Genomic DNA, 15857 nt, shown 5'->3' on the forward strand with positions numbered 1-15857 from the left:
TCGTTCATGAACGACGCAACTCTACTCTCCGCCCGTGCGACCAGTTTAATTATTAAAGCTAGAGGTGGTTTGTTAAACCTAAATGGTAGTTGCTTTAGAAATAATACTGATAGCACTTGTTCGTTGTGTAACCTGAATGTACCAGAGAATACATTTCACTTTATTGGCATTTGTCCATTATACAAGCAATATCGAATGAATCTATTAATAAATAATAATAATAATAATAATAAAAACGAAGAAAATTGTAATTCATATTTAACACAAAGGTGATCTTAACTTCGTACTATAACTTAGCCATTTGTTAACCCATTTAAAAACAAGTTAAATATATGGCTTCTTAGAAATATAATATTCGACTCTTCTAAAGAAAAAAATGATAAAAAATACGTTGTAAAAAGGTAGTTATGCCCGTTCTGAAAATCTAAGGAACCCCGTTTTTTCTACCTTTGCTATATGTGCATCCGAATCCCTGCATTATTATTTTTCAATGTTTTATATCCTAATGTGATCTTCCTAAATTCAGAAAAAAAACTTTTAATTTCTTCATTTTTCACATACTTTGCCTTTTCACGTGTACATCCATCACTGTGGGTATTATCAAAATGGATTACCTTTAATATCAGATAAATAAATTTAATATCCATTTACTTAAAGTACCATTAACCGGCGGAGCACATCCATAAGCCAATGAATATTTTTTTTCGAATCTGTCTACAAAGTGAAATCAGCAAAAACAAAGTTTCATTTAAATTTATTTTACAAAAACTCAGAGTAGCAAAAATAAGTTATTTTTTACTTTCCTTTAAGAGTAGGATGAATGTGTGTGTTGTTGTGTAAGTACGTAGTCTGCAAACCATTTGTGTTCGCTTAAGTTTACCATCGAAGGCAGTTCCTTGGAAACTTACAACTCCTTGATTTTTTCTTCTTATCCTGGGCAATAGAGTTCTTCGTTTACCTTGTGAGCGTTTTCTTTTTCTTGTGTTTTTTGTGTCAATGAAGGTGTGAAATGGAAATTAAATTTATGCCCCAACTATTTTTTCTCTTTGCTAAAAGAGGCAGCAAAAGTATTTCTTATGAAGTTATTGTACTTGTTGTTGTTTTCTTTTAACTTAATGCAATTTTTGCATGTGCAAGTTTAAGGTAAGTGAGAGCAATGCAATGTATGTTGTTGCTTAAGGTAGATAAATGTCACCGAATTCACAAAATAAACGTTGGTAATGAATAGGCGAATTAATTGTCTCCTATATTTTTTTGGATTTGGTAATAAATGTATGTTTGAGTTAATTTAATGATGCTAGGGGTGTAATTAATGTTCGACAAATAAATGTGATCATTATATCATTTTCACTTTATCACTTAGTAGACAAAATTGTATTCATTCAATAGATAGTACGATTCAAGAATTTTAATGCTTGTTATTGTACCAGTATACTATGTAGCCATGTTTTAGGTTTTCTGTCTAATATGACACTGGTTCTACCAAAAGTTATATGAATGAGGGTGCTGCCACGGGCAGTGACAACAAAATTTCAGGGGTTAGATGGATAGGTTTGGCTGGGTAGTCTTGCCAAGCTGTTGAACGAAGTTGCGTCACTTACATCGCAACATGCAATTTGATCCTGTGGAATTGGGACGAATTGGTGTTTAAGTGTTAAATCCCTCGCAAACCCCATTTTGCTGGTTTTAGATATATACATTTTAAACGCCGCTGCATAGTGTGTCCAAATTCAATATTTTGTGCCAAAAATGCAAAAAATTGTCAAAAATTCCCAAAAAATTTTACATGAAGGGATAGAAAACATGATAGCTAAAAAGAGAAAAACAAAAATTTTGGTGGTTGTACCGTTATAATTGAAGTGACGGTACCTATAACATGATCTATTTTTATCACGAGTTATTGTAATTTTTTAATGCTATCCTATAGTATGAAAAGTAACGTATAAAAAGGTGTTTAGAAGTAATTGCATTTGCTTTACAGTTGTATAGAGTAGCCTCATTTATTTTGGAACCTTTTTAAGTGTATATTTATAATTTCTCCATTTTTAGTAGGATATTACTAAAAAGTTCCCAGGAGGTTCAACTGTTCTAATGGTACACAAATTTAGAGGAGCTGTCGTACTATCAACTTCCGCCGAAGTAAAGACCCCGTACAACGGTACCACCCGATTTCTGTATTTTCAAGATTTTACCTACAATAATCAACAGATTTATCAAAAATTGAAATATAAAAAATCTCCTTACAAAATATAGTCAATAAAAGTCCATGTTTAATATATGTATGTAGCCCCCATATAACGGAACCGCCCATTTTAAGGGGTTTTAGAGCTTCTGGCCACAGGTTTGAACCAAATTGGCTTACATTTGATATTTCGGGCTCTCGGCAAGTGAGAATCATTCATTAGAAAAATTGTCAATGTAGGGCCATGGTTTGATATAGCCCCCATATAACGGTACCGCCCATTATCAAGGGTTTTAAGGCTACTAACCAAATGTTGATCCAAATTGGATGAAAATTGATATATCGGGCAGTCGACAATTGAGAATCATTCCTTAAAATATTGTCAATGTAGGTCCATGTTTTGATAAAGCCCCCCATATTACGGTACCACCCATTTTAGGTTTTTGTGCAAAGAAAATTTTACCACGTCAACTTTTACGTCCACTTTTTTAAATTTTCAATTTTTATCTTTTCTAAAAAAACTACTGAACCGATTTCCTGAAATTGTCAAGGAATGTACAGGGTTAAAATTGGGCTACAAATGTAGTTGAATTTCGGAGGAGGCGGGGAACTTCCCCTATACCCTATTTCTTTAATAATGCTATATGTTTATAAATAAAAATCAAATGTCGTTCGTTGGTAATGGTATCAGTTGAGAACGGCTGGACCGATTTGGATATTTCTTTTTGTGAAATGTTCGCCATAACCCGACTTAGGTTTTTTGAAATAGCTTTATTTATAATATTTTATTTATAATAATTACGAATGTATCGGTTTGGAAATAATTTGCGAGACAATTGTGGTTGTGTCTCCGACCTTACGTACTTATTTTGGACCCAAAGGCTTGACAGCGCGAACATTGTAAAATATGTTAGATCTACAAAACTACTGAACCGATTTTACTGAAATTTTCAGGGAATGTATAGGGATGGCCCCCGATGAAAAGAGGCTGCAAATTTTGTTTGATATTTAAAAAAACGCTAAATTTTCAATAATAACGGATGTATCGGTTTAAAAATTTACAAATTTATCTATCTTTCTTTCGGGCCTAAAGACCCGACCACGTCTACTTTTTTAAATATGTTATAACTCCAAAACTACTGAACCGATTTCCATGAAATTTGCAGCAAATGCTCAAAGTTTGCCGTGAAAATTTATACTCTATGAATATCCGAGGAGTTGTGGTACTTTCCCACGCCTTTCTTTTAAACGATATAGTATGTATATTCAGCCATTAGCCATGAAAAACTAAAAACATATAATTCTCAATAAGAGCGGGAGAATTCGACTTTACCATTTTTTCAACTTTTATAATAGATCGTTTTAGGATAAAGATAGGGGACATGGACGATAATAAATCCTAACCAGCATAAATGGGTGAACAAATCCGACAAAGTCCGTAAGAGAAAAGAAAGGTTACAGACAAAATCTGTTGATAAATTTATTATCCTCAATGAATAACTTGGTTTGACAATGGACCCGAAGAAATGAGGTAAAAAAAACCTACTTTTGAATTGTAAAGCATAAAACCCATAAAGAGTTGTCATTAAAACTCAATACGACGGGCTAGCAACGCGGACCCGGGCCCGCTAGTTATTTAATATAAAGTTTATCATGTGCTATTTATTATCCTTTACCATTTTTGTTTGTTCATGTCTTTCAAAGTTCCTACCAATATTTTATTTGATATACGGCTAAAAATTTATCGACATAGTAAATAGGAAGTATCCAAGAGTTCATTACATTCATTAAAGCAGAAGGATACACGGAAATATCGCCAGAATTGTAGGCGAAACTTTTCCAGACAGGCCACAAACCAGGACTTGGTTTAAAGACTTTTGCTATCATCTGTTCCATTTATTTGTAGTTTAAGAAAGAATTCAAAAACTACAAAACATATTTTAAACAGGGAAATATTACCATTTTAAAGAATTTTAAAAACATTTTTTATTCAATAAAATTCTGTAGAAGCCGTTGACCAAATATCATGTCACCACATGGAATAAAAGATCAAGATCATAGCTCCATCTCTATCCTTTTAGAGTGATCCTCATGAGTTTTTTAAATCATGCTTTGCTTGTGTTCGTGTAAATATTTATACTTACTAATCCAGTGTGCTCATCTATCAGGCACAAGATTGTAACAGCACACATACGCAATAAAAGATTAACTTTCTCCCATATTTTCATTTCAATACATATTATTTTTTTAACAATTTTCATGGAAATATTTTATTACATTTTGAGACATACCTAAGTACATATGTATATTATGTTGAGTTTTTCCTCTTGAATAATTTTCCAAGTTAGCATTTTACAGAAATATTCCATGTTCCTTTAAAAAGCATTACCATGGAAATGAATTTAATATAATGCAATATAATTTTATAAGAATGTTTAATTTAAAAGAGCATAGCGACGTTTGAGTTATTTACCCTTTTACAGTTTAGTTCTCCATTAGTATAATAAATATTACAATTATTGTTGAATGTTGTCTCCTTCTGTTCCATTCCAACTCGCAATACAATGTAGCGCAACAAGAACCCGAGTAAGCAGGCAATATTTATGAGCTGGTACATTGCTTCGGAATGCAACTTGCATTTCTTTAGCAAAGTAAAGTGTTTACGGCTTTCTTTATGAGTTGTCGTATATCTTCTTCGAGAATTGTTTCTCACATTTTTCTTCGTTGCTTTTGTTGTTTATTTTTTGCTTATTGCGCTGTAGTTTAATGAAAAATTTATCAACAACGCCGCCTCCCTTAACAGGAAAAGCAGAAAATTAAAAGCGTTGCATAAGTAAAGTGCAAAACAAAAGACTTGTTGCTAAGTTAAGTTTTATTTATCATTGCATTGAGGTCTCAGACTTTTTTTTTGTGAAATTTTGATGGAGCAGATTTCTTTCAAGGGGACAGTAAAACGCACGTACACGTCAGATGAAAAATATGTTTGTCTTCTTTGTATTTTTCACAATCAAGTAGTTAATAATTCATTTAAATTTTATTTTAATTTTAAAACCGGTACTAAGACTTTTTTATGTCTTTCACCATAAGAAAACAATATACATATATCGTACTAATGAAGAAATATAAATACGGAATTCTTTCGAAATAATGACAGGACATTATTATGGCATATATACAGAATAAGATGCCGATCCCAAATATGATAAGCAGAGGGTTATTACAAACCCCATTTGATCCACTTTAGATCGATGGTGACGGTGGGGGCATCGATGTGACAAAACAAAAGTTATACAATGGAATATATACATATATATTAAAGAGGATCGATTTAAATGTTTATTGTTGTTTTAATTTGCTTTTGGGTCTATCTCCAGCTCTAGGAATGTGGCGATGAGCTGTTACAGCAGTTATATGAGTAGGTTTGGCAGGGCAATTGAAAAGGTGCAGTGGTTCATGCGGGCCTGTGCCTCATGCTGGGAAGATGTTGTACACGGTGTCATCAATACATGCCTTATAGGAATTTAGAAGGCTGCACCATCCCGAAAGTAGTTGAGCCAAAAATGTTTTTGTTGTTGTAACATTGTTTATTATTATGTTTGTATGTTCCTTTTTCTGTTCAATCTGGCTCTGGGCCTGCATCCAGTTCCAGAAAAGTGGCTACTTCGATGGGATGTAGCCACAGATCCACTGGAGTTAGATGAGTAGGTTTGGCGGGGCAGTTGAAAAGGTGCTTTGTGTCGTGCGGGCCCATGTCACATATTGGGCAGATGTCTTTCACGGTGCGATCGATGTCCGCCCAAAAAGAATTTAGGCGACTGCGATATCCCTAGCATAGTCGAACCAAAACTACTCTGGTTTGTCGTGTCAGCTGCAATAGATAGGGGATGTACTCCGAGGACTTTATTTACACTATATTTGCTTATGGCCTTAGTAACTGCATCAGTGTGAATGCTATTTAAATCTGTTTGATATGCCTGTTGATCTAGGGGATCTCTCCTATATCGTTGGACCGCCCCTCTAGAGCGTGGATATCATTCCTGATGTGCCCGAATGTGTCGGACCTACCCACGAAATGGTGATTGGCATGGTTCTCATGGTAGCACCCAAGCAAGTACTGCAACGAAAGCATCTCATTGTGTTACTGTACTGGAAAAATCTTTGCCTCCTTATGTAAATGGTACACTGAAGACTTGAGGAGGCAATATGTTGCTGTTCTAAGAGCGGCATTCTGACAGGTTTGAATCTTTTTCACATTATCCCGGGAACCAAACTGGCGCTGTATAGCTTACTACAGACAGACCTATCGCGTTATATGTGATCAACAAGGTTTTTTATCGGCACCCAATGTGCTACCGGCTAGGGACTTGAGGACCTTGTTCCTACTTTTCAGTTTATCGCAAATAGTTGCGGCGTGCGCGCACAATTTGAATGTAGTGTAGTTATAAAAGGCTTTTCATAAGTCAAGTGACACCAACACTGTTCTATCACACCGCGGTCTCCGTTTGAGTCCTTGACAAATATATGTAGAGTGGCGTGCAGCGCTGTTGTCATGCTGTGCTGCTTACGGAATCCATGCTGATGATCGGCCTGTACGATTTACTTTTGCTGGCATCCTAGCCTGGCTTCAGTAGCGGGACCACCCTGCCGATTTTCCAGACTTCGGGAAGAATGGGGGTGGCTAGCGACAGGATGAGAACTTTAGTTAGATACTCCACTCCCGGCCCATCCTGCTGTTTCAGCATTACTATGGAGATTCCATTAGGGCCCAACGCTTTGGACGATTTAGAGTTCCTGATGGCATTCGCAACATCATCCATTGTAAACTGTGGTGGTTCATTCTCGGCAGGAAGCGATCTGATGCGACGTAGTACTCTTCTCTTTGCACTGTCACTCCCGGTGTGCTCGACAAATTGTCGATTGAAATAACTTGCTCACCTCTTCGGGTCAGTCAACGTTACGTCTCCTACTCTTCAGATGATTTAACCACTTGTTCCGCTTATGCTGATGAAATCTGGGGTCTGCTAAAGAAGACAATTATGGGGAAATGGTCTGATCCAAGACAAATGACGGGTTGCCAAGTAACGTAATTTTTCAGACCAGGTGACACGATGGTTATGACTGGCTAACTGTGACACTTTCCTCTAATTCTTGTAGGGGCGTCCACATTGACAGTGCAAAAAGTAGAGCTATCAATCTGCTCAGCTAGCGCTGTCGAGAACTGAATGCCACAACTCATGATTAGCATTAAAGTCCCCCAAGACCAGTCGGTTAAGACCTTCCAAAAGCGTGCTTATGTTTGGCCTATAACCTGGAGTACAGCAATTTACGGGCGGAATGTACACGTTAAGCAACTCTAACTCGGCAGTTCCAAACCTTACTGCTACCCCCATACATTCTATGTACGGGTGATTAGACCCAGGCTCAAGCGAGATAGGTCAGTATTGAACAGATTGGTGCAATAGGAAAGCTAATCATCCTCCTCCTTATGGTGCGATTCTTCTTTAGTGTATTGTAACGCTGTACCTGCTCCCCAGCTATCTCAAATTCCATAGAAATTAAATTGCAAACAGGATATATTTTCAGGAATTTGAATAGCAACGGCTGGTTTAAGTGCAGCTGATGTTGGGGGGCTACGGGGGTGTATCGTATTCAGATGACAACGAGTCACTGGGTTTGTGTTCACGCAACATGCGGCAAAAAAAGTCCTTCTTGTAGTTCCTCACATGGACGAGTCCAGCGGCTGGCACCACAGTGTACATTTGTTGGTATTTGTATCGTTTCTTAATGTTGGTCATAAGTTTATTCGTCAAACGTTCTTTATCGGACTACCTATGGAAGCGAGCATAAAAGGGGAAAAGTTGTATAAAACTGCTTGCTCAACCAAAACTTTATAATATTGGGAGTTTTACTATTATAATATTTGTCAGTATAGGCCTAGGTTTTGATATAGCCCGTATATTGAGGCAAGGTTACCCTCCAGTTTGAGGTTTTTAGAATTGGCTGTAATTTGGCATTTGAGGTTCCCAATGGTACAGAAATTTCCTCACCAAAAATGTTGGACACATATTAAATTCTTTGGTATAGCCTCCATATAGCGGTACCACCCGATTTCAGGTATTTTAATGATTTTATCTTCATTTGGAGTTCCTAATGGTACAGAAACTTCCCCACCAAAAATTATGGACATAAGTATAGGTTTTGGTATTGCCCTTGTATAACGGTATCACACGATTTCAGGCATTTAAAAGTTTTTATCTACATTTTCGGCCTAAATTGGCTATAATTCTGTAAAATGTAATTACATATAAGTTAAAAGTAAAAATAACTAAAAAATTAAATTACAGTGTTTTATGTATAAATGCACTTAAAACTAGAAAATGATTTTCTTAATGTAATCTCTCAAATAAAACGCTGGCATTTGAGAGATTCCATCATGAAAAATTATTTTCTAGTTTTAAGTGCATTTATAAATAAAACGCGTTGCTGACCCGTCGTAAGGAGTTTTAATGCCAACTTTTTATGGACTTTATGCTTGACAATTCAATAATAGCTATTTTCTACTCACTTCTCCGGTCCATTGTTAAACCGAAGAGAATTTTAAATTTACTAACATATTTTGTCTGTAACCTTTCTTTTTTTCTGACGGACTGTTTAGGATTTATTATCGGCTATGTACCTTGTCTTTATACTACAGCGATCTAGTTATAAGAGTTAAAAATGGTTAAGTCAAACTCCTCCGCTTATTGAGACCTATATGTTTTAGTTTTTCATGGCTGATGACCGTTGAACCTCACCATTTAAGGAAATTTGTAAATATACCGTTTTTCTTGATCGAGGCGCAACCACCTTTGTCTCGAAAATTAATTTGCAAGCCAAACAATATAATTGTTCCACAAACATACCATAAGGGACAAGGGAGATTTCTCTCATATCAATGAGTGCACCCCGATTCATATTAGCTCAATGATATGGGACCTACAGTTTATCGCCGAGTCCGAACGGCGTGTCTAAGACACCACTTTTGTAGAGAAGTTTTACATGGCTGAAATACTCAGAAAATGTCGCCAACATTACTGATGGGTATTTTGCCACCGTTGAAATGTGTTTTGATGTTGCCTGGCCGGGGAATCGAACCCACGACCTTCTGTGTGCAAGGCGGGTGTGCATACCATTGCACCACGGTGGCACCCTAGCCAAACAATAGGCTCCCGAAATTCGTCTACAAATATATAACATTTTGGGCCACGGGATATTCCTGAATATTTTCTGAAAATTGTATGAATTAAGTTCAGTAGTTTTGGAAAAATAATGTATTATAAAAAGTGGGCGTTGTCATCAGTTTTCAAGATATAACACATTTATAAAAGTGGGCGCGATCCGGTATTTTGGCTCCAAATATGTACCTAGTATACACACAAACCCATTGCCTCCCAAAATTTATGCTGAAACCGATATAATCAGAAGTTTGGCTTATACATATAGCGTTTTAAAGAAAGGCATGGGGAACGTACCCCACCTCCTCCGAAATTCATAAAATATACATAACAACGCAAACATTGAGCTTTTGCTGCAAATTTGATGGAAATCGGTTCAGTAGTATTGGAGATATAACATCTAAAAAACGCAGGCGTGGTTGGGCCCCAAAGAAGTACTACACTGTAAATTAATCCGTAAATTTTGAAACCGATACATGCGTAATTTTTGCAAATATAGTTCTTTTTTTTAAATATCGCAATGGGGTTGTACCCCGCCTCTTCTGGAATTCAATAAAATATGTAGACTGTTTTCGGAGGCCATCCTTGTATATTCCCTCACAATTTAAAAAATCGATTCAGTAGTTTTTGCAGAAAAAACTTTAAATTGAAATTTTCAATTGAAATGAAAATTGAAATGAGTGGGTGCGGCAAAACTTTCTTTCCACAAAAGCCTAAGTTGGATTATTACGTCATTTGATTTTTATTCATAAAAAATATGGAGTTTTTTAAATATGGCAAAGGGAATTACCCCGCCCCCTTCGAAATTCAAAAAATATTCATCTTATTTCCACCGGAGGCCATCTCTGTACATTCCCTCACAATTTCAAGAAAATCAGTTCAGTAGTTTTGTGGAAAGGGTTGGAAAAAAATGTGGGCCTAAAAGTGAGCGTGGTCGAATTTTCTTTGCATAAAAACCTAAGTTGGGTTTTGACGAACATTTCAAAAAAAAGAATTATCGAAATAGGTCCAGCTGTTCTGATGCCATTACCAACGAACGACATTTGATTTTTTTTGTATAGATTTACACAGTCTTAAATCTTTCAGAAATATTTGCCAGTTGGATATTTTTTTGCTACTATCCCCCAACCATTTAATTTTCCTACACCTACCCTCTCAAACGTTCATTCTCCTGTCGATCACGTTTACTGCTGCACTCATTTTATTCCCCTCTGTTCGCACTAAAGTAATCATTTCATTTATTCTTAATTTCTTTTGTCCCACTCAAGAACAATAACTTTACTTCACATTTCAACGACAGCCGTTGCTAGAAAATAGAAATAAACAGCAACAACAACACGAACATCAACAAAACACATTGCAGGAAATGAAATGAAAACTGACAAAAACAAAATAACATTTCTAAGAACTTTTAAAAAATCGTAGACATTTGTCTTTCCGGTTCGTTTTGTTGTTTGTTGCAGTCAACTGCAGGGACGAATATCAATGCATTTACTTAAGCCCGGATAGATACAGGGCTAAATAAAATCTAAGAAATAGAATAAAACAATAATGAAAAAGAAACACACAGCACAACGAATACAAGAATGATTGAGTTGAAGTTTTCAAAATTAACGTAATTGAAAAGTTTTGTTCACATTATTTTGCAGCAATTCTGCTTTCATTATACTACGAACATCACCAATCACCTTCGGCCATAGGGCATCGAAGAAGCATTTCGAAAAGTTTCACTATCCAATTACAGTGCCTTACGGTAAATATGCTTTGTCCTTAGGGTGTGTCGCTTATTGAACACATTGTTAAGCTAGTGTTTTGTAACGCTTTTTTCTTTCGTCTTGCTTTAGAAGTTACTTTGGTCATCAATTGAACGAAGTTTTTAAAATGCAAGATGTATGGAAGTCTACAGAAGAACTAACAGAGAAAAAGTCGAAAGAGAGAAGAACTTAAGAAAAAACATATTGCACTAATGAAAAATGTTATACGTGATCTTAGCAATGGTCATTATTTATTGGGTAAATTGGGAGAAATGCACACAAAGTTATATGTGTGGAATTAAAGTTTTGTATCGTTGGTTCGAAAAGTTTAATAGGTAGGAATCTATTTTGTTGTACTTATAGTGCATTTTGTATACACAACACGTCAGAGAGGCCTTTTAACATTTAACGAGCGAAAAAGTATCAGTCCACTTTGCCGACAAAGATATTCCCTCAACCTGTGCCATAACTAAAATAAGCAAACCCTGTGTGGATTGTTTTTCCACAATATTACTGTTGTAATAAATACTGCCCAGCAAAAAAAGTCACTACCAAGTAATGACTTTATTCAGTAAAATTTGGCAGTTGTAACTACTTACTAATTGACCGTAAAAGTCATTAGTTTTACATGGGGAAGTCATAGGAAGTAAGTACTTCCTTAAATATGTTTTTATACCCTCAGCCTTTAGGCTATGAAGGGTATATACACTTTCATACGGGCAAAATGTGCCTCATCGAAATAATGGTTTTAGACCCCAAGTATGTTTGGACGAAATGTGTTTCAGACAATTTTGAGTAGATCTAGCAATGTCCGTCCGTCTGTCTGTCTGGCTGGCTGGAGCGCACGATAACTCTCGAAGGGGTGAACCGATTCGGTCCAAATTTTGGCTTTCGTAATATTTTGTCCAAACTTAGTTTAAGTTCGAAGATGAGCTATATCGGTCCACTCCTTCCGGTACCTCCCACACAAAAGTTCGAAAATGTTCGGAAAATTTGTACGCACGATAACTCTTGAAGGGTGTAACCGATTTGGTCCATACTTTGCCCATCGTGGAGCGTGTACCAGACTTAGATCAGGTTTTAATATGGACTCAATCGGTCCACTCCGTCGGGTACCTCCCACACAAAATTTTGGAAAAGTTCAGTTTAGGAACATCTCTCGAATCGCTTTGATTTTTGCTTTAGCAACTTGTATTCACTGCCCTCCATACGACGGTATAAGTTTCATCAGGGGCAAGTCCATACTTCCTGAGAAAATAGCATGAAAGTTGCAAAAAACCCCTATGACACCGTGTGAGGAGGTTGGAGGGCAAAATAACTCTCGAACAGGTCTGCCGATTCGGTCCAAAGTTTGGCCCTAGTAATATTTTGTCCAAACATAGTTTAAGTTCGAAGATAAGCCATATCGGTCCACTCCTTCAGGTACCTCCCCCACAAAAGTTCAAAAATATTCGGAAAAATTGTTCGTACGATAACTGTTGAAGAGAGTGGCCGAATTGGTCCATACTTTACACATCCTAATATATCTACCAGATATAGATCAGGTTCAAATATGGACTATATTTGTCCACTCCATCCGGTACCTACCTTTCAAAATTTCGGATACATGTTCACTTTAAGACCTGCTTTCGAATCACTTTGATTTTTGTTGATGCAACTTGCATTGCTGCCTCAATTGCGATGGTAAAAGTTGTTTCAGGGGCAATTTCATACTTCTTGAGCAAACATCCCTGAAGGTCTAAAAAACCCCTATGGTACCATATGTAGTGGATGGAGATCCATTCTTTTTAGTATCTCCTCCGCAAAACTTTTGATATTAAATCCTAATCAACATTTTTGTCAGTTCAAACGCCCAAAATTTTTAAAGCTCCCTAAATACATGCGCATACACATACACAGGCTGAGGGTATATCTCTGTCGGCAAAGCCGACTGATACTTTTTTACTTGTTTAAGTACATACTTAACCAGTCGAAAAAAGCTAAAAAGCATATGTTCTATTTTTAGAACAATTGAGGTGAAAATATATTCAAATTCAACAATCCACAATTTTTTGTTTTGTTTTTTTCTTTTTCTTTTATTCCGACGTTCTAAGGCATAGTATGATTTCATAGATTGGACAACTTTCTCTCATGTTCTTTGCCCCAATCTAATCGGAAACATCCCGTGAAGTGAAGCCAAGGAATGAATCTGTTGCATCGCAATAATAATGGCATATAATGGCGAACAATGGTGCTCCGGCATTTTCTCGTTACCGGAGCTCTCCAGTTAAATATGGAGCAATGAAATTTAAATTGCTCTCACATCGAATAGACAATATTTTCTAATCGATTTACATCTTACCGGTTCGAGGTTTACTTCAGTTGTACTTTCTTTGCTAGCTGCCGTATCTGGTAGAGCTAAAAATACAATCGACATTCCTACATTCGTAGGTGGCCCCCTACTGAACATATATTTGCCTAATAACCGAACTGAAAATATATTTCCACTCCCCTGAATTTGTTGATTTTATAACGGTGCCAAGGTAAACTAAGTCTATAACCTCATCAAACGACACTTATAAGTATAAACTTCCACAGTTACTCCGAGTCCTGTGGACGGATTGCGAATCGATACCCTCAATTTGGCCTTATCACCGCTTACTGCCATACCCACAACACTATCAGATTCTCCTTCAACCATTATCAGTTACTTCTTTTATTGATCTTTTTTTAACGTTTGCACCTTGTATAAACTTGTCCAGCAGTATGTTGAAGATATCACACCTTTAGTGCTTTTCGCAACTAGTGTAATTTCGCAACTGTTTTTGTCACCGCTTACGGTAAATAATTTGCAGGCAGTTGATACCTCCAGTCATTCGAGTATTTCACAAATGGATGATGGCGGTGAGCTTACTTCTACAGGGAGTTAGATACACGGGTTGGGACAAAAAACCGTTTTAAATCCGCCAATTTACATCTCAGTGTCATAGTGTTAAGAATTCTTTTTGAGTGTACCCATTAAATTGTGGCGTCTGATAATAAACAAGAATTTTGGTTCACTCTTCCGTATTTAGAAGTCAGTACCGCATCACGGCACTCTTGTACCAAATTTAAATGAAAGGAGCTTACACCTAGGAAGTTTTTGCGGATTCTTTTTTTAGGGTGTTTTAGGTCTCCAGGATTTTGCTTGGAAACCGCAAGTCCTACCGAAAATGTTGTAGCTGTGAAAATTCTCTAGAGGATTAACCGTTATGATGTGTTCCTAGGTTTTACCATTTTTGAGATATAGAAGTTCAGGTCACATTTTTAGGTTTTTTTGTTAGGTTTTCACGATTTGCTTGAAAAAGGTAAGTCCAATCGAAATGGGACTAGAGATAATCTTACAGCTGTGAAAATTCTCTACAAGATTGGCTTTCGTATTTTTTTTCTTAGATTGTACCATTTTTGAGATATATAAGTTTAAGGAGGCGATACAGTCAGTACATTGTCCCAATTTGAACTTCTGCATCTATGGTTGATTCACAGCTACAACATTTTCTTTAATTGCATTTCGATAGGACTTGCGGTTTCAAAGCAAAATCGTGAAACCCTAAAAAACTCTAAAAATTTGAATGTGATCGCGAATTATCTGAAAACCGCTCCGGCGATTTTTTATGTTTTTTCATTTTTCTCATTATTGTAGTATCAGAATCCGCAAAAACTGTACAGGGTATTTTGAGGGTTTCATCGACGTTTTTTTTTTTTTTGATTTAACTACCCGTAATATGACATTTTATGTTCCCTGCAGTCCCGAAATATCTTCTTATCCTTCAGATTTTCGGTATTTTAAGGATTTTACCCAATTTTTTTGACTGAACTACGCGTTATCTAACTTGCAGCCACAAAATTCTCCAATAAAAATTGTCGGCATGTTTCGATATATCCCCCATATAACGGTATCGCCCGATTTTCGGTACTTTGAGGATTTTATCTATAATTTTTAACGAACTAGCTGTAATTTCACATTTAAGGTTCTTATGTAGGTATCACGACACTTCTTCACAAAAAATTGTTTATATAGGTCCATGTTTTGGTATAGGCCCCATCTAAAATTACCTCCCGATTTTTGTATTGTAAGAATTTAAGCTACAATTTTTAACCGCACCAGCTGTTATTTGACATTTGAGGTTATGTCACCACCAAAAATCGTCAAAATAGCTTCATGTTTAGATGTAGCCCCCACACAACCCTATATTTTGAGGATTTTAGCTAAATTTTTTTACTGAACTACCTGTAATTTGACATTTCAGTAGTGCGATTCTCTAAATCATTTTTTAAGTTACCGACCAAAAATTGGTAAAATTAAAAATCTTATCATTTCGGTAATTAACGATGTTTTTCGGTAAGTTAGCGACGAATAAACATTGGTCGTAAAATTCTGCCGATAGCAAGTGTGTTGTCAACTTTTATTTGAACTTTTCATTCATAATTTTGCGTTTTAATGTTACAGATTTTTGTCGGTTACTCAAAAAATGAGGTTCGCTGCAGTCACGAAACTTCTCCACAAAAAATCGTCAACATAATTCCATGCCACCATATAGCTGTACTTTTCGGCACTTTGACTACATCTGAGGTTCCCAGTGGTCACACAACTTTTCCACAAAAATTGTCAACATGGGTCGCTTTTAATTATTTTGAGGAAGATAGTTACATTTCCCCAACAAATTGTCAAAATAGGTCCATGTTTTG

The sequence above is a fragment of the Musca autumnalis genome, unplaced genomic scaffold (genome assembly GCF_047663935.1).
Source record: "Musca autumnalis isolate F117 unplaced genomic scaffold, ASM4766393v1 scaffold_2, whole genome shotgun sequence".
NCBI classification, from domain to species: Eukaryota; Metazoa; Arthropoda; class Insecta; order Diptera; family Muscidae; genus Musca; species Musca autumnalis.